Source organism: Diachasma alloeum, unplaced genomic scaffold (assembly GCF_001412515.2).
Source record: "Diachasma alloeum isolate Michigan unplaced genomic scaffold, Dall2.0 Dall_scaffold_00827, whole genome shotgun sequence".
Taxonomy (NCBI): domain Eukaryota; kingdom Metazoa; phylum Arthropoda; class Insecta; order Hymenoptera; family Braconidae; genus Diachasma; species Diachasma alloeum.
In genome coordinates this window covers 237659-259968 of record NW_021680954.1, presented here as the reverse complement: position 1 = coordinate 259968, position 22310 = coordinate 237659, and the positions used below count along the sequence as shown (strand labels likewise).

The window sequence follows — 22310 nt, the reverse complement described above, 5'->3', positions numbered from 1 at the left end:
AAATATTAAAAAAATATAAACGTCGCTTACGCTCAATCGCTTTGAGTTCGAAGGGAAGGAATATCTTCTTTTCATTGCTCAAGCCCAAAAAGGGCTCTTTTACCGACGGTAGTTAAGCATGAGAAGTAGGTCTTTTTACCGTTGAGCAGTATAAAAGTGAGAAATGCACTACTTAGGAGTGAAAAAGTGAGAAATGCACTCCTTAGGACTGAAAAACGTGTGGCGCCACCCAGCGTTAATGTANTTCTGTCAAACTATTCTGGTCTTTTCAGGAATATTATCTCAGTTCGAAAAAAGACGTCACCGTTTCATTCAGTAACTTCCTTCTTAGCCCGAAGAGCACCGATTTCTTGTCTGAAACCTACCACACTGAGAGAAAAATCTGAAGTTCGATTTACAATGAGAAAATAGTTGAGGCAGTTTGGTGAACGATACGATTTTTTTTTGTATGCGGCACATAACATTATAGTAACTTCACAAGTGTAATTTTTGCAAATCAAAATGCAGTTGAACTAACCAAAGTTCAAAAGTAACCACGACAAATCTATCGTAAGTAGAACTATAAAATATTTGCAATGACTACATTCCATTGTTACCGTAACCCATGAAAAATTGTTGAGGACTTTTTGACTATAATTCGATGGTGATGAAATATAGTCAGAAGAATCATATTTTTCTCTCAGTGCATACACTGATAGAATGATTCATTTATTCCTAACGAGGTTCGTTAACTATTAACGAATGGTAGAGTTGAATATGACCAAATGAATATTCGTTAATAGTTAACGAATGGTTCACTTGAATGGCGAAAGTCAAGTCAAACAAGGCTCCTCAAATATACATTCGTTAACTATTAACGAATGAACATTTGGTGGGACCGAATAGATCCTAACCTCCAACCAAATCCATTTGTTAACAATAACTAATCCATTCTATCAGTGCAAATTGTTCTAATATGTATGCGATGTTTTTCGCTCAAGAAATGATTTTTGTGATATTACGTCGATTTTTCTCTTACTGTAATTTCTTCCGTAGACGGCTCCTTCGAGGGGATGTAGCTTATTATGCCCGGAGTGTTATCAACCAAAATGGATTGTTTCTAATCCCTGAACGAGGGAGCAGCATGCCCGTGCTCGCTCACTCGGTGACGGCTACGAGGTCGGGGCTGTTGAGGTTTTTAACACTGTGATCGAGGTATTTCTTGTTTATGGATGCGGCAAGGGATGTCGGACATATTTTTATGGTGTTTCGAATCGTTTGGTCAACGTGTGATTTTTATTGGGGCGAGCAGAATGGGATGGGGGTGGGCCGAGCAATTTCTCGGGTATATATTGCGGGGAGAGATTTATTTACAACATTCCACCGTCTGAATGCAGTCATAAGGCAAACCCACAGATGAAGAAAATAAATCCTCGTATTCAGTACATCGGGGAATTTTTTTTTTGCTTCAAAAATTGATGAGATGTGAAAGTGAAGCGGTGTCATTGAAAAATCAGGGAAATTTTATTTGTTATTGGGTGAAAGAGGATGCTTGTTTTAAAATTCGGATCAGCTTACAGTGCGACCGGGCTTATTTAATTCGTAATTTGTTCGGGGGATATTCTAGATTTAATGTAGAGAAGTTTCTTGTTTGCAAAACAAATGCATTGGCTCTAGAGTAGGTAAGTGCTCTATTTACAAAAAAATCGTTAAATTGAACACCAGCGACCCAAATTATACTGTTGGAAACTTACTCTTGAAATTTCAAATTACAAAACTAGAAATTTTTAACAATATTAAATTTACATGAAATTCATCTCCATTTTGTTACTGAAAAATCTCGTCACTTCTTCGAATATTCAATGAAATTTTAATTTCCTCGTCTGTACGACAAACGGAATCATTGAAAATAATAAAAATTCAAGCCATTTTTGTAAAGCTTTCATTCGGAAGCAAAAAAGACGAGTTCTTGAACTAAAAACAGTCAAGTTCTCAAAGTGAAAGAGATGACATTCAGGATTCATTGAATATCAATACAACATTAATTGCCTCTGTGTGTTGGGTGATATACTTTTAATAACTACTAGGGGAGGTGGTGCTTGTACCGCCGCCCACCTAAGGGAATTGAGTTGTTTTTTCATCATATGTAGCGCACTCCATTCAATTATGGGCTAACTGAAAATTAGAAAAATCTTAAATTCTGAGGTCGAAATATTCTAAGAATCCGGTAGGAAATGATTTGGATTTTTTTAACGATGGTTCCACGGGAGAAAATTGAAAATTTCTGTTGAAATTACTTGTTGTTATCAAATCTTTGCATAATAAAAAAAAATTCTCTGCCAATCCTGAGAAATTTTTTAGCAAATAATAACTGACGAAGATATTTTTCTGCTATCGAAAAGGTTGCAATGGATGTGGAAATGTATAACGAACATATATTTCGCACTCCATTCAATTATGGGCCAACTGAAAGTTTGAAAAATCTTAAATTCTGGGGTCGAAATATTCTAAGAATTCGGTAGGAAATGATTTCGATTTTTTTAACGATGTTTCCACGGGAGAAAATTGAAAATTTCTGTTGAAATTACTTGTTGTTATCAAATCTTTGCATAATAAAAAAAAATTTCTCTGCCAATCCTGAGAACTACGGATGGGCGGTATTACCCGCTGAGCGGTGCAGGCACCACCTCCCCTAATTCATTTTTTAAAATTGACTTTTCTCAAATTAAAAAAAAATTGAATTCTGAAATTAAGAAGAGTTGCCTTCCGCTCCACGATTACCTTGCGTACAGTAAAATTTGCCACGATTTGCTAGTAATTTTTATCCAACATTTCTCTCGGTGCAGATAAAGAGAAAAGAGTCACCCCAAGTTTTGTGTGCCATCCACAATTAATGGAAAATCGTATCTACATACGATAGAGGTCGATGAATATTTATTCAGGGTAATATTTCACTCAAACACCTTGTTCGATATTACCTCGTTGGCGAGTGAAATTTTGTTCGACCAACCGCCCGGTTAAAAACGTGGAAAATAGAACCGCTCCAAATGCTTGTTATCCCCGAGTTGTGTTTTTTTCTCATTTTTGTCAGACGATTATTTAGAACTGCACTTCATTCAGCGGGACAGCGTTGATAAACGAATAGTTCCTGCGAATGACCAGAGTATTCTTTTTTTTTTTAATGAATTCATTGTTTGTTCCGGACTAAAATGTGGAGAATTTTTTTAATCGCATGAAAATGAAAAATATTTTTCCAATTTCACCGGGAAATGAGAATGGAAATAATCGATATAATCCGTCGATCTCGTTGGCATTGAATATTCAAATATCTCTGTAAAGTGCAGACATTCTGGAGTGTCTCTTCACGTGCACCTCGGTTCGCCTTTCATCCCAGAAGATCTCCAGGGGAAGGGAAAAAATATGGAAAAGCAGAGCAGCGAGTTGAGCCGGCGATTTTTTTCCCGAACTCAAACCGATTCAAAACTCATATTAAATTTCTCATTGTGGAGATGTACGCTTGTACAGGTTATCTCATAACGTGCTCTGGAGCTCTTGCAGTTCAAGTGCATCGTATTTTTATAAAATTCGTTTTTCTACAGATTCATTTTTGAATTAAATTTTGGATTGAATTCTTTGAGGAGTCAATGCGGGCGATTGGATACCTTCGGGCATCGGTAATTTTTGTGAATTTCCTACGTTATCGATAGATCAATAACGTAGGAAAAGCACTAAAATTACCGATGCCCCATTCAACCGCGTGTATAAGTAGCAACTTCAAAAATTATTCCCATTATTATTGTTTAAGTAGGGGTCTTGACGTTTTGCACACGGTTTTCAAATGGATCGATAATCTGTTCAGCAATTTTCATTGAATTCTCTGCTTTTTTTTCCAGCTATGGACCCTGCCATAATACCCTTAAAACTTCACTCTGTCATCGAGGACCTTCGTAATGGATTACTAGAACTCATATAAAAACGTTAAATCGATTCATCAAAATAGATTAATTTTTTTTCAACTATAAAAAAAATGGACACGGTTAGTGTAAATTGATGTAGGAAAAATCTGAATTCTTCATTATTTCTCCTTTTTGCGTCCGAATGGAAGAACTGTATTTGTTAAATCCGAAATGTACTATTTTTTGAGTCAGGATAAGCAATTCAGGCCTCAGGAGTTTAAATATGCTATTTTTAGACGGTGTCCGATTATATATGTATGCCTGTGTGTGGCCGATCGTTTTTCGACGATAACTGAAAAAATAATTCAGTTGCGAAGTGGTAAAACGGTACAAGTGAATTTTGACTATTGACCAGATTTCAATGAATATCTCGGAATCTAAGGGAGATAGCAAAATTTTTGTTATAACCTTTTTTGTAGAGCCGATTGAGAGCTACAATAAATGTAATTATGAAAATTTCGCTATCTTCCTTAGATTCCGAAATATTCCGCAAAAACTCAACTGGGAGATAAGTCGACTTGAACCGTTATACCACTTCGCTATTGAATTGTTGAAATGAATCCAATTGTCACTTAAAATATTTTTCTCCATGCCATCTTGAGCGATTAGACATGCAAATGCATCACATGACCCGTCATATGACGAATATCCTCGTCTTTCTGCTGCTAGAAAATGTAGAATTCCATTGAATTTTCAGTGCCATTGAAATTTCATGATTTTTTCCTCTCTGAATCTACTTCAATAGCACTCTTCTGAGAATTATACTCCTAAATTGTCCATGAAATTCTGCGAGTTTCCATAAGCTAGTTCTGCATAAAAATACTGCTAATTTATTCATGAAATTTCATTTTTTTTCATACGAGAGTGAAGATATGAGCGAAAAAAAAACTCAAGATTTTTTTTGTAGCTGGGACAATTTTCGGAAAAGCATCCTCTCGTCATTTTTATTTTATAATTGAGACAAAACTGTTTTGATTACCAAAGGTATGTCACTGATTTTGAACTGTCTATTCTTAATTTTAATAATATTTAATTTTAATAATGTCTTATTTTACTATTTCAAAGGCCTTAAAATAACATTTTCAAAAGTCTTAATTTGTAGCCTAAAATGCTTATGTTGAGCGTTATGAAACCCTTAACTTAAGACGTTCAGGGTTCAAATTAAGACGTTTAAAAATCGTATTCTGAGACCTTTAAAATCTTAAAATAAAGTATTATTTGTTTGAGTGCATAAATCTATCCCTAATTTTTGAGGATTTGCGATTGTAAAATTCAGTCCGTGTGGATTTTTGGAATTCAGTGATTTTGCCCCTTTTTTTAGCATCATTATCACTTATTTTCAGTGACATCATCGCTAATTTCCAGGGAAACCTCCCAGATTTAAAGCAATTTGTGTGATTTTGATTTGGACCCATGTCTAATTTTCAGTAATCTATCACCAAATTTCGGTGACAGAAATCACAGATAATCAGGATTATTCTAGTAAGTGTTCAGTATTACCAATCGGTGATGGATTTCTTAAAACCATTGACATGTTCCTGAAAATGAAAATGTTTTTTCTCTACGTTTATTGAATGAATTTAGCGTTCAACGAAATGTTTTCACCGTTTGCTTCAACCTGGAAGCAATTCTGCTCAATCACATTTGCCTAAAATCCCCTTCTATTGTCTACTTAATTTCCATTACGTATACTGAACGTCAAACCATTTTCACCACTCGACTGTTCATTTCCCCATCTCCCTTGATGAGTAAAACGGTTTTCCCCTGTCGTAAATCTATAGTTTCTCGAAATGGTTTTAGTCGCGACTGCGCAGTTTTCAAAATTACCCGTAGTCACTCTTGTGCACACAAAACTATTCCCCGGAATGTTGACGAGAGGTACGGGATTTGCTGTGACTAAATGCACCGTGCGAATAGTACAGTGTGCGAATACACAGGGGAAAGAATTTTATGGAATTAAGAAGGCTGTCCTTAACTCGAGATTAATTTTCTCCTTCTGAGAACTTGACGAATTTCAAGATCAAAAGTGCTGTTAGTAAACGAAAAAGGAAGATTTCTGTTGAAATAAACATATGAGTGCATCGATCTCAAACAATATTGAAACAATAGTGTTGACAATAATAGAAAAAACTCAATTACAGAGTTTTAACTTTAACTTTTAAGGTTATTTATTGCATGCAACACATTCTCACAAATGGCCATTGCCCGAGGGCCTTCAGCCTTGAAGAGTCTTATTTGATTCAAAAACTTTATTTCTCTGGGTGCATGGACAGTGCAGTGGTAATTTTCAGGGAATAGTGTCAATCGTGAATTGGTAAACTAGGACAAGGGCGTTAAAAAAAAATTTTTTCCAAATCGTTTCCAGAAATTTTTAGGAAGAGATTTAACCAAAAAACGCATTTTTGTGATATCTGCCTGAAAAGTGTACTTTCTATGTTTTGGTGTGCGTAAAGCGGTTATTTTTCGCACGATGCACAAAACTACCACTTTACCCTTACAACCGTTCCGAACAGTGAAGTCGGCAAATATCACAAAAATAAGATGTGTTACACGTGCGTGCGAAAATCTGGAACTTTACGCACTAGTAACACAATTGTATATTTCGACACTAGGCCAGGAGGAACTTTTCTGAATTTAATTTAGTTAATAATTGTATTTATATTAATTATATATATTTATATTAATATATTCATATATTTATAATATAATGTATGGAGGGTAGGGTAAAATGGACTTTTTACTTTTTTTAAATTATTCATAACTGAGAAACAAATGTAACAATAGAGCTCAGCTTAGGCTCATCACAAAGGAAAAGAATTATTCTTTGTATTGAAAAAAAAATTATTAAATTTCATCAACATTTCAACCCGCCACTAATATTTTTAAAAAAGTCAAAAGTGTACATTTTACCCCAACCTCCCTTAATATAATATAATTATATTGTATTTAAATAATAATTTCTGTAATCATATGAGGTCGAAAAGTTCTTCAACACCACTTCATATCACTTGAGCTTAACAATTCAAAAATATATTTCGATTAATTTTCATGAAGCAATTATACTGAAATTTACCGTTTTCATTAATTTTTTCATCGAATTGTGAATTTTTTTGTACATTTTTTGTTTGTGAATTAAGAAATTCCTTGAAATGTCAGTCAAATTGTCGCTTGATAAGTATTTTCAGGCAATATTTTTCAACAGTGAATAATTAACCAATGAATTGATGGTAAAAAAAAATTGAATAAATTCAATTGAATAAATGAGCGAAATATTTCTAATTTCAAAAGCAACAATTTTCGTTGAAAAATTATTATTTGAAAAGGTCGAGAAATGGGAGATGTGTATAGGATTTAAGCCTACTCCTGTGCACAAGTGTCGACAAGGAGATTGGAGATTCGTTCTATCGAGCCGCTTGCACGGCCTTGACTCGGGGTGGGCCCAAGTATCGATTGTTTCACTAGTTCTCTTCCAGATTGCACTCAGCCTAGGCACAACCACCGACATACCATTTGCCGAGTACTTGAAATTCTCCCAATCATTTTCATTTTTTGTCTGCCCGGATGAAATCCACTCAGTGATCGAAGCTCGTGATAACAACCGATATCTCGAGTTGTTTTATTCAATTGTCCTTTTATTGATGATCAATTTGCGAGTGGAGTTGCCAATGGCGATGATAATTGATGAGGGCTACACGAGATTGATAATCATTTGTCGGGTGGATTCGTAAATTTTTTTTGCAGCGTGATGCTCTGGTTTTTTATTCGTCCTTTATTCCCGCAACTATTTGGAGAACGATCGCGTGCGTCACGCACGGAAACGATAGTACGCGTCTTCCGATGGGCATGCGAGATTCTCAAGAGGAGATGACGAGCATTTCCGCGAGCCTCGTTAGTCTTTTTTTGCTTGCGCATGCAAGCATTGTAACGGGGCTTCGTGATGACTACATGGGATTTTATGAAGCTTCCAATGAATGTAGACCTTGATGGATACTAACTATCAAACCTAGTTGGAACTCGATCATTTGAGTAGGTTTTGGGGTGTCGGTTTTTATCTACAATCTATTTTTCAAATGTCCACAGAAAAACCGCAAAGGTAAATTATGTTTCGCTAAGCGTATTTTAAGCTTAACGCCTGTATGACGTCTAGTATTTTTTTCTGTAATGAAAACGGGAGTTTAGGCTAGAAAAAAGCGGATTTTATGGTCAAAATAAACACTAAAATATTCAGTAGTAATACAACTAGTGCTTCAAAATTATCGGATATTTTCCGATAGCTTCGTTGCCTAGGAACGATTGTGCCAAATTTTGCAGGTTTAACATCCCGAGTGCAAAGTACGAGGGATTTTTCTGCGAAAAATTATACGCAATATTGAGCAATCATCCACGTTCACTGGGATAATTTTTGATGGATTGCAGGGTAAATTTTACAGTTTCGGCACAAATTGCCAGTTCAGTAAATTTTCCCAGTCCAATGGAGAAAAATTAACTATTCCTCTCGCACACGGAGAGAAATGTTCAGTAAAAATTACGGAACTCACAATTCGCTCACCGATTACGGAATCGACTCAGAAAATTGAAGTCACGGTATCGTAATTTTTCACAGGAAATTTAGGTAAAAATTTCGGAACGCTGTAAAAATTCCATGACAGTTCCGTAAAATTTTCTACAGCCACTTTTCGCTCCGGAATTACGGAAATGATACGTAATATTTATTGAATATTTCTCTCCGTGCACTTTTTCCTGGATATAGGGTGAAAAAGTACTGAGAATTGAGTTCGCTCTACGATTACTTGACTTGGTGCAACAACCGTGCTATTGCAAACAAGTTTTTCCCGCAATTCCCACCACTACAAGGTAGATCGCCGGTTTGGGCCCGTGACTGCGCGCAAATTGCGAGTCCGTGAGTCACTCAATTGCGGTTGGATATACAATACAATGTCATGAGTAGAGGTATGTCGAGTGCGATAGTCCCCGGGAGGGAGTTGCGGCAACTTGAGTTGGTCCGTTGAATTTCATACGCCAGTGTTTTGGTGTTAGTGGACGGTCGGAGGAGGGTGTTAGGTATTTCGCGCGAAACCGGAAAGCATGCTGGCTTCGCTGGGCGCGATATGCCGAGGAAAATGGGCATGTATACCATCATGTACAATTGTACATATTTACGTATAACTCGGTACGAACATACGGGTGAGAAGAATGGGTTGGAGAGATTTACACTGCTAGGCGGATGTTGCTGGATGAACAACGTGAACGAGCTATTTTTCAATTTTTTTCGGGGATTTTTCTTGATATTTAGAGTACCAGTTTTATGGTCATTTCATTCTACTCCGGAGAGAGAATTTCTTTTCCGAATTGAGAGTTTTTTTATTACATAGTTGGGAAAAAAATGGAATTTCCTGGACACTCTCTGACACTGTCAAAAAATTTTGTCTCAAATTTCCGGGACACTCCTTGGAAATTTTTATCGAATTTAATTACCACTGAAATTTCAAGGAGTTTCGTCATTGAAAATTCAGAATTTCATGGAAAAATCAAAGAGCACTGTAAATTTCAGTTCCATTTTTCCCTTAAAATGAATAGAAAACCATAAAATTCCGGTAAATATATTCTTGAATTTTCAGGACAGTGACACTGAATGCGATTTAAGGGGGAAAGATCATGAAATTTCAAATTTCACTAAAAATTCAATGTAATTTGGCACTGAATATTCATATTAGATTGGAAATTCAAATAAATTAAGGAATTCTCGTCTTTATTCTGCTTAAAATTCTGGAATCCTACTGAATTTTCAGTGAAACCTGAAATTTTATGATTTTTCCCCCTAAATCGCATTCGGTGTCACTGTCCTAAAAATAAGTAGTCAATTGTCCATGAAATTTCATTTTTTTTTGTAACAGTGTACACTTCTTGAAAATTTTTGTCACATTACACTTTGAAAACGAAACTTTTGTCAAAGAATTATTTTCTTGGGAGAGAATTTATTTTTTCATGTGCATATTTCTACAGGCCAGTCAATCCCAATTATAACAATTATGTTGAATGATGTGATGATTATGCTCTATGTGATCTTGAATTAATACCGTTCACAATTATTCACATTTAGAATTATTCCAAATTATTTTACCTAAGAAATTCTCAAGTGTAAAAAATTAAAAAATAAAGAAGGATATTCATTCCAGGTTATATCTAATTATATCATAATTCAACACAATTGTAATATTTGGAGATGGGTAAAAAAATAAATTCCTTTCTCAAGGAAATGATTGCTTGATAAAAGTAATTTTTTTCCTTAATCTATAGTTTCGCTCAAATTTCAAGGAATTCTGTCTTTGAAAATTCAAATTTTTTTGGGAAAGTCAATGGAAACTGTAAATTTCAAGTTAATCATTCCGTGCAAATATGTGGAAATCAGGACAATTTAGGTGTAATATATTCTTCAATTCTGAATTGTTTGTTGTTGAGTTTTATGAGCGCAGTAACAGCTACGTTATTAGCGGCGGCTCTGGACTCTTTCTTGTCATCAGAAGCTCACGACTATTTCCTCTATAACTTGTAGATTGCAATATCATGACAGTATTTCAAGTGAATGATCAGAATGCAATCACACCCGACGATGAGAATCGGCTGCAGTCATCTAGATTCTCGAGACACGTGGGCCCATAGATTTTGTGTACATGATTCAAACATAATTAATTCCATTTCTCTTGGTATTTTAACATTTTTCACCCATTTTCAATGGTGTCCTTATATCATTTCACTAAATCAACACATAAAAAAACCTAAACGTAAATTACGTTTTGCTGAACGTAATTTAAGCTTAACGCCTTTATGACGTCTCGTGCCTTTTTTCCGTCATGAAAATCGGAATATGAGCTTCAAAGAGATGTATTTTACGATCAAAATAAAAACGTACATTACGACCAAACAAAGCTTCTTTTACGTTTCGCTAAGCATATTTCACGCTTAAGAAATCGTAAATTACGATCTTAATAGAAACGTATTTTATGACTTACTTACGCGTAATGTGGGAAAAAACATCGTATTTTATGCTTGAAATAACTTCTGTTTCGTTGATGTAACCGTAATTTATGAATGCGAACTCGTAAATTACGTTTATATCACCTTAATTTACGGTTATTTTGAGCGTAATTTACGATTACAATGTTGTAAATTACATTTATGTAATCGTAATTTACGGTGACTCAGCGCATTTACGCTTCACCTTTGAGCGTAAAATACGCTTCAGAAACCGTAAAAGACACTTTTTTAAACGTAATTTACGTTTAGGTTTTCCTATGTGAAATAATCCAGAAATAATTCTGAACTGATTGAAAATCAAACGTAATTCGGTGCTGAATACAGGGCAACGTCAGCACCTTGTTTGCAAATTTTGGCGAAATATAGAATGGAAAATGAAGAATTCAATGACTCATATTTACATAATAATAACCCGATAATATTTTTAGGCTCCACTTCTCAATTTCTGTCATTTCTTCTATTCACTCTATCAAAACACAAGGACAGAAATCTATTTATGGGTATTCTTCCATTATTCGAAAAAATTATTGACCTTTAACATGATTCCTCTTCATTCCATGTCGAAATTCGTGAATTAAGGAAAAAATGTATATATAATAAGAATTAGAATGAATAAAATCAAATTTATCTAATAGTGAAGATGGAATACGGACAAAAAAATTTAATAGAAAAACCTATCGAATTCAATTTTTCTATATAACTTATTCTATTGAGATATTTTCTATAGAATTTCCTCGGCTCAAATTTTCCAAGTTTTTTCGTTTAATTTTCTTGATGAGAAGAAAAGAAAAACAGAATGACGAAAACTTTTATAGAAAATATATGAAAAGTATGTTATATAGAAAAATCGAATTCTGTTAACTTTTTCTGTTGAACTTTTCCTATTGAATATGTCAATAGAATCAGCCAAAAACGAATAAAAAGTTTAATAGAAATTCAATAGAATTTTCTAACGAATTCGATAGGTTTCTCTAGTAAATTTTTTCGTGCGTGAAATGGAAAAGAAATAAAATAAAATAGGATAAATGAATTTAGCGACGGTCGCGCAGCGCCCGTTCGCTAGTTTATTGATTTAAGATGATAAATTTTTGAATGGTGAGCGTTAGTTTATTCCAATGATTGAGCCAATAATATCATGGCAGATACCCGCCATGTGGCCATAATTGAAAATGACAATGTCGTGACAATTATGGCGACACCTAGTTCGATAATTTCAACGACATTATGTGCGATAGTTTGGGTAATGTCAACGGCAGCAATCGCACCGATAATTGTATCAACACACGGAGAAAAAAGTTGGAGAAAAATTACCAAACAATTCATGTAATCGTGCAGCGGAATTCATTTCTAGATCTGCTCGACCCTACATCGGGGCAAAAATTGCGAGATGAATACTAAATTTTTCTCCGCTGAAATAATTTTTTTTTTAAATGAATCTCGTGTCTTCTACATTTTACTTTACGAAATAGCAGAAATTAACATGATGACTAGTAAAAATTCCAGCGGACGTTGACAGCTTCGATTGTTTTCGATTCTTGGAATCCCCTCCGGCGCCCGCGCAGGGGAATGAGTGACTGAGAAATTCTCAAATCATCTCTCTATGTAATGAAAAAATAGGGGACGTTCAGGCAAGATTTTTCTCGGTCAAAGCCGGCCCGAGGTCGGCCCAAGGTCGGCCCAAGATCGGCCGAATGTCGGCTCAAGGTCGGTCGGACGATTCCTCCAGGTGAATGGAACGGAATTCCTCAATATAGAATTCCCTTAATATAGTGCGAAATTAAAACTGTTATGCAACAGATTTAAAACACTTCTAGGAGTCCATTATTTTATTTTAACTAGAGAATTTATTGATCTTGGACAAAGTCAACTATAAATTATCTGTGTAAAATTACAATTTAATATTAAGAAAAAATAGGTGACCCATATATACAAATGAATCGAGTCTTATTAAAAATATTAAAATAATACTATAAAATGAAGAAAAAGGGGGGAAGCGAGCAGGGGGCGGAGCCCCCCTAGTGAAGAATAATTTTGAAAGGTGATGAAACAGATTGAAAATGATTTTCCACTTCGGTAGTAATAAAGATCCCCCCCCCTCCTCCTCTTCCACAAATATTCATTTTGGAAGGGGAGGAAATTTTTTTTTCATCACGCTGTGACGAAAAGTGAACTTTTCGGCACGCTCCGCGTGCCTAAAAGTCCAATTTCCGCCACATTGTGATGAAAAATATTGTTCGTAACTCGTGAAGAAATGTTTTTTAGCTCGTGGGATTATACCACTTGCCTTCGGCTCGTGATATAAACCTCCCACTCGCCAAAAAACACTTTTTTGCACTCGTTACGAAATATACTATTTTACCAACGAAGTAAAAAATCATGTTTATCCTCGTAAACTTTACTCGTGTCAAATTAAATTTTACTTTTATACCAGCACTTACTACGGTACCGATTTTAATGTTTTAGTATGTTTAACAGTATCATTATGTGTCAATTTTGTCCCCCATATTTTTTCATCCAGCACGTGGTACTTTTCATTTGTTCGCAAAATTACAATGTTAAACAGTGAATGTTCGAAAGTGGTGGTATGGTCCTCCATTCGATTTCTCCTATTAAAAATTGTGTTTCCACAGTAAAATTGTACTTTCAGTCGTGTGACGAACAATTTTTTGTCATAACGGCCGTAGGCAGGGATTCATGGATGCGTAGCGTCCGCGAAGTTCTGCATTACGGCCGGAATGACAAAATAGTATATTTCGATGCGAGTGAAATGGAATTTTCACGAGTGTGAAGTTGGCGGCCAGAGGCGAAGCCAAGGGCTGCCAATCACCCGAGCTTAAGGGGTCTCCTCAGTAGTTAACGAATAACTAATAGTTAACGAATACTTCACATGAAAAGTGAAAGTCGAATCAAACCAAGCTCCTCAAATATGCATTTGTTAACTATTAACGAATGAACATTTGGTGAGAACGAAGAGACCCTCATCGCCAACCAAATTCATTTGTTAACAATAACTAATCCTTTTTATCGGTGCATGCATTTAAAAGTCCATCATCGAAATTTAATAATTTTTGTACAGCTGAATTCCCGATTCTTCTTTCTACATCCCTCTGGAAGTTGTAAGCGAGGTGCTGATGTCACCCTGTATTCATTTTTCCATTGAAAATTCAAGGAAACCGGGGAATGATCGTCTGTCTGCTACTCAAGAATTTGAAATTTCATCGAATTTTCAGTGAAATTTTAAATTTAATGATTTTTAATCCCCCCTAGGGCGACACAATGTCACTCTCTTGAAAATGACAAGTCAAATTCAGAAGTCAACGTGAAATGTAATTTTTTTTTCTAACAGTGTAGTTATTTCGATTAGTTTGACATCATATGAAATTCAGTAAAAAAATTATTATAGAATTTCAAGATATAGGTGGAATTCATGAATTTCAGTAGAAGTTAGACAGAAATTCCGCAAGTTACTTCAACATTCACCTGAAATTCTGGGATTTTTCTGCGTTTAATTTCACAGTATAATTGAACTGAGATTGAAACCGAATCATCCGAAACTCAACGGAATACTTGATTTTTCCGTAATGATTTCCTCAAATGTTAGTGGAACTTCAACGTGATGAAAATTTTTGGGTTAGATACGGAAACTTCGGATAAAAACTTTGAACGATTTCTTGATTCAAGAAATTCTTACTTCATTATGGATGGGGGGATGAACAGATCGCTAAAAATCAAAACTTTTTTTCCTGTGTACTGGGGCGCACAGAGAAAAAAGTTGAAGAAAAATTACTAAGCAAGTCAAGTAATCACGGAGCGATATCCATTGCTAGGACACTTTTACCCTATATCGGGGAAAAAAGGCAAATCATACGCGCTAGAAAAGTTTTTATCGGTCATATGACGAACGATATTTTTTGTTGTGATGACCGGAGTGACAAAAAAATTTTTTTTTTTAATTGGCATTTCGCTACACGATTACATTTCCGTATGGTAAAATTTTACGAATTTTATAGATATTCTGATCCAACTTTTCTCTCCGTGAAGACGTTTTAGTCTCAATTCTCCTCCCTTTCCAATGACATCTCTTACAATTCTTAATCTCGTCAAGTTTTCCGACGACCTTCAATCTCGACAAGTTTTCAAACAAGAATAATTGTTCTTAATTCAAGAATAATCATTCTTGTTTGGAAAGTTATCAAGATTGAGAGTTGTACCTCCATCGACACGGCAGGAAAATTGAATTCTGAATCGGAGAAAGGGACGACCTATTGTTCCCCGCTAATTTGCAAGATATTGCATAGAAGAATCTCATCAGATGAAAAGTTTTTCCATCTGCATCTCAATAATGGTGAGAAAATACAGATCCATTTTGGTGGTAACGGATTTTTGGATTCAAAAAAATTCATTTCTCATAGGAGTCTCAAGCGAATTGCAATATTTTTTCTGTGAGAATGAGAAATTTTCAAAGTAATTCGCTCGAGTTTCCTTCAATGAATGGTCATAACGATATTTTACTATTGATTTTCAATATTCTTTCTTCTCTGAAGAATCTTTTGATTTCTCTCAATCTTGTAAACTTTGAAAATTTTTGAGATTCATGTGACAGTCGCATTGAAACTTCCAATCGTGTGAGCTTGAACTCAATTCGAGATCAAATCATCCCCCAATTTCCTTATTCATTTTGATAATTCAGTCAAACCAAGTACTCAAACCAATTAGTTGTCTCACTGAATATTCCATAATTAGATTATTCTTTAGTTATAACTTATATGGGAATTTCATGTAAATGATTTCTTAAAAATGTCAACATTTTTTACTCCAAACTTTCACCCCATTCATCAAAAAATGTTTGCAACGAGAATTTTTTGATCCTGAAAATTTGTTCTTCCGTCCAATATTGTTTCCATTTCCATCAGGACCTCAATCAACGAGAATTACCCTCGAGTAACTTTTCCTTTTTCTCTGAAGAGTTTTTTGAGTTGTTTCAATCTTCCAAACCCTTTGAGAAGTTTTTTGAGATTTATGTGACGGTCGCATTGAAACTTTCAATATTGTAAGTTTGAACTCAATTCTAAATCAAATCTCCCCCGAATTTCCCTATTCATCTTGATAATTCATTCACAATGAGATCAAATTACATCACATTGAATTGAATTTTCAATAGACTGAGAACTCGAAACAATAGTTGTCTCACAGAATATTCCATAATTTAAATTATTTTTTAATTACAAATTGTATGGGAATTTCATGTTAATTTTTATTAAAAATGTCAACATTTTTTACTCCAAATGTTCTTCTCTGAAGAATCTTTTGATTTGTTTCAGTCTCCTAAACTCTGAAATTTCTCGAGAGTTATGGGACATTCGCATTAAAACTTTCAATATCGTGAGTTTGAACTCAATGCTTGATCAAATCTTCCCCCAATTTCCTTATTTATCTTGATAATTCAGTGAAATCAAATTACACCACATTGAATTGAATTGTCAGTAGATTGAGAACTCAAAGCAATAGTTGCCTCGCTGAATTTTCCATAATTTAAACGATTCTTTAGCCACAAGATATTAGAATTTTATGTAAATTATTTCTTTAGGATATCTAAGTATCTTTTTAACTTTGATACAGACCACTCTATAGATTCAGCCATTTTCAATTATCAAAGTTCTCAATTAAATTGCCTGAGAAAAAATTGAAAAATCATGAATACTCAGCGTCATTCAAATTATATTTGGCACAGAATTATTATTTTTGTAAACATTCGTGCTTTACAAATAAATAATTGAAATTGTTTAAACTATTGCAAACCTTATTTTTTAGGCTTGAAATAGATTTTTGTTAAAATTCTGAATATGAATAAATTTGTTCTGATTCCGAACAATGAATTTTATGGTGGAAAATTGATTGTTTATAAACTATTTCTAGCAAATGCTCTTTATTTTCATTAAATTCAATTTTTTAATCATTTTATCGATCTTCCTCCAAAACTTAACATCCTAATTTTTATTCAGATTTATAAAATGTTTTCAAATGATTCAATATTGAGATTCAAATTCATACCTGCAAAGTTTAAATAATAAAATCATTGTAAAATCGCCAAAAACTTAGGGTCAAATGGGGCTCAAATGAAAGCTCTGATGTTCAACTACAAAAGTACAAATGCATACCACTTAGATATCCTTACAAATGTCAACATTTTTTGTTCCAAATTTTCACCCCATTCATAAGAAAAATTTGCCACGACAATTTTTTAATCCTAAAAATTCGTTCTTCCGTTCAATATCATTTTCAATTCCGTCAAGATCTCAATCAGCAATAATTTTCCTCCGATAACTCCCAATAACCTCAACTCAAAAAATTAATGACAATATTTACCCCTTGTGTACATTCAGAAACCGCCATTTGAATCTACATACCATGCACATTGGAATAACAACGGAAAATACTGGAGAAAAAGACTAGAAGAATGGTGGGGAATTCTATCGATCTGCGGTAAACTCGGATCGAAACGATATTATAAGCCTATAGTAGAACTAGCCACTACAGCATGGGAATACATCGCTAACTTATGCATCTAGTATTACCGATGTGTGGCTTTCAGTGGAACTTGGGTGACTCTTTTCATCGAACGCACCGACCCCTGGCCATTCTTCCTATTTTATTAATGCTCCCTCAAAGGATCTCGACGCAAAATTTCGATCCACTGTTCATTCTTGCATGAGTATTTCAAATCATCGAGACTCCCTATATTCATCGAACTGACATCATGACCAAACGATTCAAAAGCCAAAAGCTCAATTCAGTAGCAAAGTGGTAAAACGGTATAAGTCAATTTTGACTATTGACCAGTTTTCAATAAATATCTCGCAATCTAAGGGAGATGGTAAAATTTTTGTTACAACCTTTTTTGTAGAGCCGATTGAGAGCTATAACAAATGTAATTACAAAAATTTCGCTATCTCCGTTAGATTCGGAAATATTCCTCAAAAACTCAACTGCGAGATAAGTCGACTTAAACCTGTTTACCATTTCGCTACTGAATTATTCCCTTTCTTACCCGTCTCGTTGCAGAAAAATAACCAAAACAAAATCAATCACTCCGATAAGATCTCACTCATCCCCCCCCCCCCCCCNCAATGAAAGAGATAAAAATCCCCCGGCAAAATTAAATTAATCGACTTCCACTTGTGAACATTATTTCTCCCCTTCTTGATGGTGCCTACAGAGTTGGATCTTCCAGCGGAGACGTAACTCCCGTCGGGTTTAGGGTCGCGCAACGCACTGGACTTGGATATCGGCGCGCTTCCAACATCAACCCTCTCGAGGATATATCTCTGTGTAGGGCCTACTGTGTTGGCGCGCGCGCACCCACACATCTCCAAACATAGCTTTTACACCCCCGATATTGCCCAGTGACACTTTGCTGTACAGTGGTAAGGTACCCCACATTTTATCCTAGCACATTTTGCCACCCCTTCGCCCCCCACTGCCTCCGCTGCTTTCATACCCCATCGTGGCAGTCGTATTTACAGTTGAAAAAACCAAAATCCAAGGGGTGACAATCAATTTACTTTAACGACCGGAGGGGTACGGATGAAATGAAAGAAGGAGTGAACATGGGGGGCTCTGATTTACAAACATCAGAGTCATTACCGAGAGAATTTGATTCTTAAGGGATGCCGAAGACAATAGCACCCAAAAGTTAGTCCCTATGGGTTTCCGGAAAAATTCTAAATCACGTAATTTATTGCATTCTCATAGAGCAATTCCACATCAAATCCGTAATGACAAAAATGTCATGTTTCCGATCGTCTTGCCGATTTTTTTCAAAAGGAGTACATGAGACCAAGCTCTCATAAAATTTTCAAAGCGATTCCATTTTTTGTCAGCGAGTTATGATTTTTCAAAAAATTTCACTTTTTCACTTGAATTTTGATTTTTTAAGAAGGTGAAATAATTGAATTTAATCGGTAGGAATCGAATTTTCGTTTTCACACTTTTGAAGGTAATTGAAAAAACTTCAAAATGAGCGCAATTGAACTCAATTTGTTCCATTTTTGAAGCTGTTATCGGGAAATCAATCTGCAATTACTCGAAAACTTTATTATTTCAATCTGAAATTTTAGGAGTAATTTGGTAATCTAATTGCCAACATTTAGTAATTGCAGATTTGACAACAAAATTGATTTTGCCATAACGCCTCGAAAAATTGAATAAATTGAGTTCAGATAATTCTGAAGACAATCGGAAAGATGAATTTTTTTTCATTTTGCATTTGACGTAGAATTGCTCTATAAGTTATTGAGATTTCGATCCTTGCGTGTTTTTAATGCAGGCAACAATAACTATTTGAATCAAATAAGAAATTCTTTCAAGAAATTTCCATTTTTTAGAGCTGAATATCGCAGAAACTACGTAGTATTAAATTTTACAAACAATTCATCGGATTTGGAATTTATCAGTCTATCACGGATTAGCTTTTTAAGAACATATCCTTATGAAAGTCGACTAGTAATTTTCAGGAGAGTGACGTTGAATGCTGAAATTGAAATTTGTACATTGATAGTGTTGAAAGTCTCAAGTTGCGACTTTGGAAGGTCTTAATTTAAGACTTTTGAAGGTTTCAAGATGGCACTTTTGAATGCACAGAGAGAAATGTTCAGTAAAAATTATGGAACTCACCGATTACAGAATCGACTCAGAAAATTTAAGTGACAGAATCGCAATTTTTCACACGATATTCAGATAAAAATTACCGAACACTCCGGAACAATTCCGTGACAGTTCCGTAAAATTTCCTACAACCACATTTCGCTCCGGAATTACGGAAAACATACGTAATTTTTATTGAATATTCCTGTCCGTGTGCCTCAACTTAAAACTTTCGGAACTCAACTTGAAATTTTTCTTTAAGAAAATTCGGAAAGTCTCAACTTGAGACTTGGAAGTCTCAATGTGAGATCATAAGTCTCAAAATAGAGACTTGTCTCAAAATAGAGATTGTTGTTTTCGTTGCACGACTAAATTAATAAAATGGAACAGTGAAACTTTGAATGCACCAATTACCCAAATTTCTAAAAATACCTAACAATAAAACTTGTCATTATGAAACCATCAAATTTTCTACTGCCGCGAGAGGAATTTACTGGCACTCCGCGTCTCGATGCCCCCCAGCACTGGCCTTTTCTCTTCGCGTTGCAGTTGATTGCATAAATGTTTTCCGCCTGTTACCAGAAGAAATTACCAATTAAAACAATGATCGATCGCGCCAACACATCATGAGAACGCTTCGAAGTGGAGTGGGTCGCGTATTAGTCAGCCACCGCTCCGTCCGTCTCCTTCAATGAAATTGCTATCGAAAAAAAATCCATAATGCTCCGGTGATTTTAAATGCCGACAAACAAACGATTAAAATTGAATTCTGCGCATTAAAAATAGACAGCAGCGGATAATTTCCAGGGAAATGAGATCGAGCCGATAGTGCCATCTGTGGTATTACCATCGATATTCCCTCTCCCTCTCACTCTCCTCTCCCTCCTCCTCTCACTCTTCTCGTCTGCCGTCACCTCATCCTCACAAACTCCCAAAGAAAAGGAAACTTAGAACAATGTAAACTGTGAAGCGAGTCTCGAGAGGACTTTTTAAGAATGAAAAGGAAAGAAGGAAAGGAAACCTCCAAGCACATCCGAGTGGAAGCGTGTAACATCACATGCTAGTCTCTTGCAGGCGAAAAAATACACTCGAATTAAATACAAGAATAAAATATGCTTGATTCAAGTATATTTTATACTCAATTGGGGAATGGGTATTTCAAATCGAAGATGATTCTTTTTTATCAGGCTGGGTTCTACACTATTAGAAATTTAAGTAACAGACGCATTTGAATTTTCAGTATTCAGAACTTGAATTCAGTTTTAGATTGAATTGCTCATGGAATTCCTGGTTCATCGTGGAAATTAAATAAAATGAGATTTTTCGGGATGAATGATCCTTGAATTTTCACTGACAATTTGGATTTTCACACTTCTCGCGAAAATTAAGCATTACGTTCAATTGAATTTTTGAGAGATTTAAAATTCAGAAAAAAAGTTGCTTGAATTTTCACGATTTTTCGTAATTTTCATTGTCGTATGAACCTGAGAAATCAAATTTCATTGATTATTTTTCCCAATCGCATTTCGACCAATCAGAGCGCAGTATTTGAGGCTAACCGACAGTTTTATTTCGGATATTTCCTCCTAGCTTTTGAATATTTCACAGTAGTTCTTCATTTTTTTACCTGAATATCTGGCAGTAACTCTTCATTGTTTTGGCTCATTTCAAATAGAATTTTATATTTGACAGTCTATGGAAATCGGGATATTCCATTAACATAATTTGTTCAAATCTTCCCCAATTCACCTCCTGATGTTGTCCACTGCATTCTGCTTGGCCAAAACCCGATTGGGAAAAATATAATCCGACGAATACCCCTCGAGATTCAAAATTAATCAGGTATTTCCCTCAAGCTCCCCTGCAAACAAACCATCGTTCCAAGTTTTGCTGAAAAATCCCTCGCGCAAGCGCTCGGGATTTTTTTACCTACACCACTTGACACCCTCATTTTTTTTCAACGAAGCTATCAGGAAATACCCGATAACTTTGAGGCCTTTGGGGTATTACTACTGAATATTCAAAAAATTGACTGATTTATCAATAACAAGATCAATGGAAATTCCATGTAAACTATTTGTTGCTAAAAATTTCAAGATTTTTTACTTGAAATTTCAAGAGTAATTTTCTGACAGTGTAGCAAGCCCTCTTAAGTGTAATATAAGAGGTAGGCACTAAGTGTCAGAATATCAGGGTCAAAAAGTGGAGGTCAAAACATTAGGGTTAGAATATAAAAGTAAAAAAACTGGGTGTCCGGCAATCAAGGTCTAAATATATGTCATATATTATGTTTGATCACCGCTTTTAGCCCTTATATGACCCTAATTTTTTTATCCCAACATTCTGACCCTCATCCCTTGACCTTTATATTTAAGCCCTCAGTTTTTGACTTAACACTCCGACCCTCATTTTTTAACCTCCACTTTTTGACCCTCATACTCTCACACTTAGTGCCTGACCCTTATATTACACTCGAGAACACTTGGAACAACCCGGGCTGATACGAAATAATCATCCTCGAACTGAAATACCCATCCTCCATTCGAGTATAAAATATACTTGAGTCAAGTATATTTTTTTCCGCGTGGTTTTCCTTCTTCACACCGAACTCGAGAGGAGAAAGACCGTGAGAACTAGAAGGATGAATGGTTGCGGTTAGGGTTTGCCGGGTGGCGGGGGGGGGGGGGGGAGAAGGGG

At 35.3% G+C, this 22310-nt stretch overlaps 1 protein-coding gene across 2 annotated transcripts in view; it reads right to left on the bottom strand.

The window, feature by feature from the left end:
• LOC107044833 (pleckstrin homology domain-containing family G member 5) overlaps positions 1 to 18085 on the bottom strand; it is an 85124-nt gene extending 67039 nt beyond the window's left edge. For both annotated transcript variants that reach the window (XM_015266877.1, XM_015266878.1), the window contains exons 1-2: positions 18019 to 18085; positions 1019 to 1183 (exon numbers count right to left, since the gene is read on the bottom strand). The gene's annotated coding sequence lies outside the window, so the exon portion shown is untranslated. The remainder of the gene's footprint in view (positions 1 to 1018; positions 1184 to 18018) is intronic.
• Positions 18086 to 22310: the final 4225 nt, after the last annotated feature.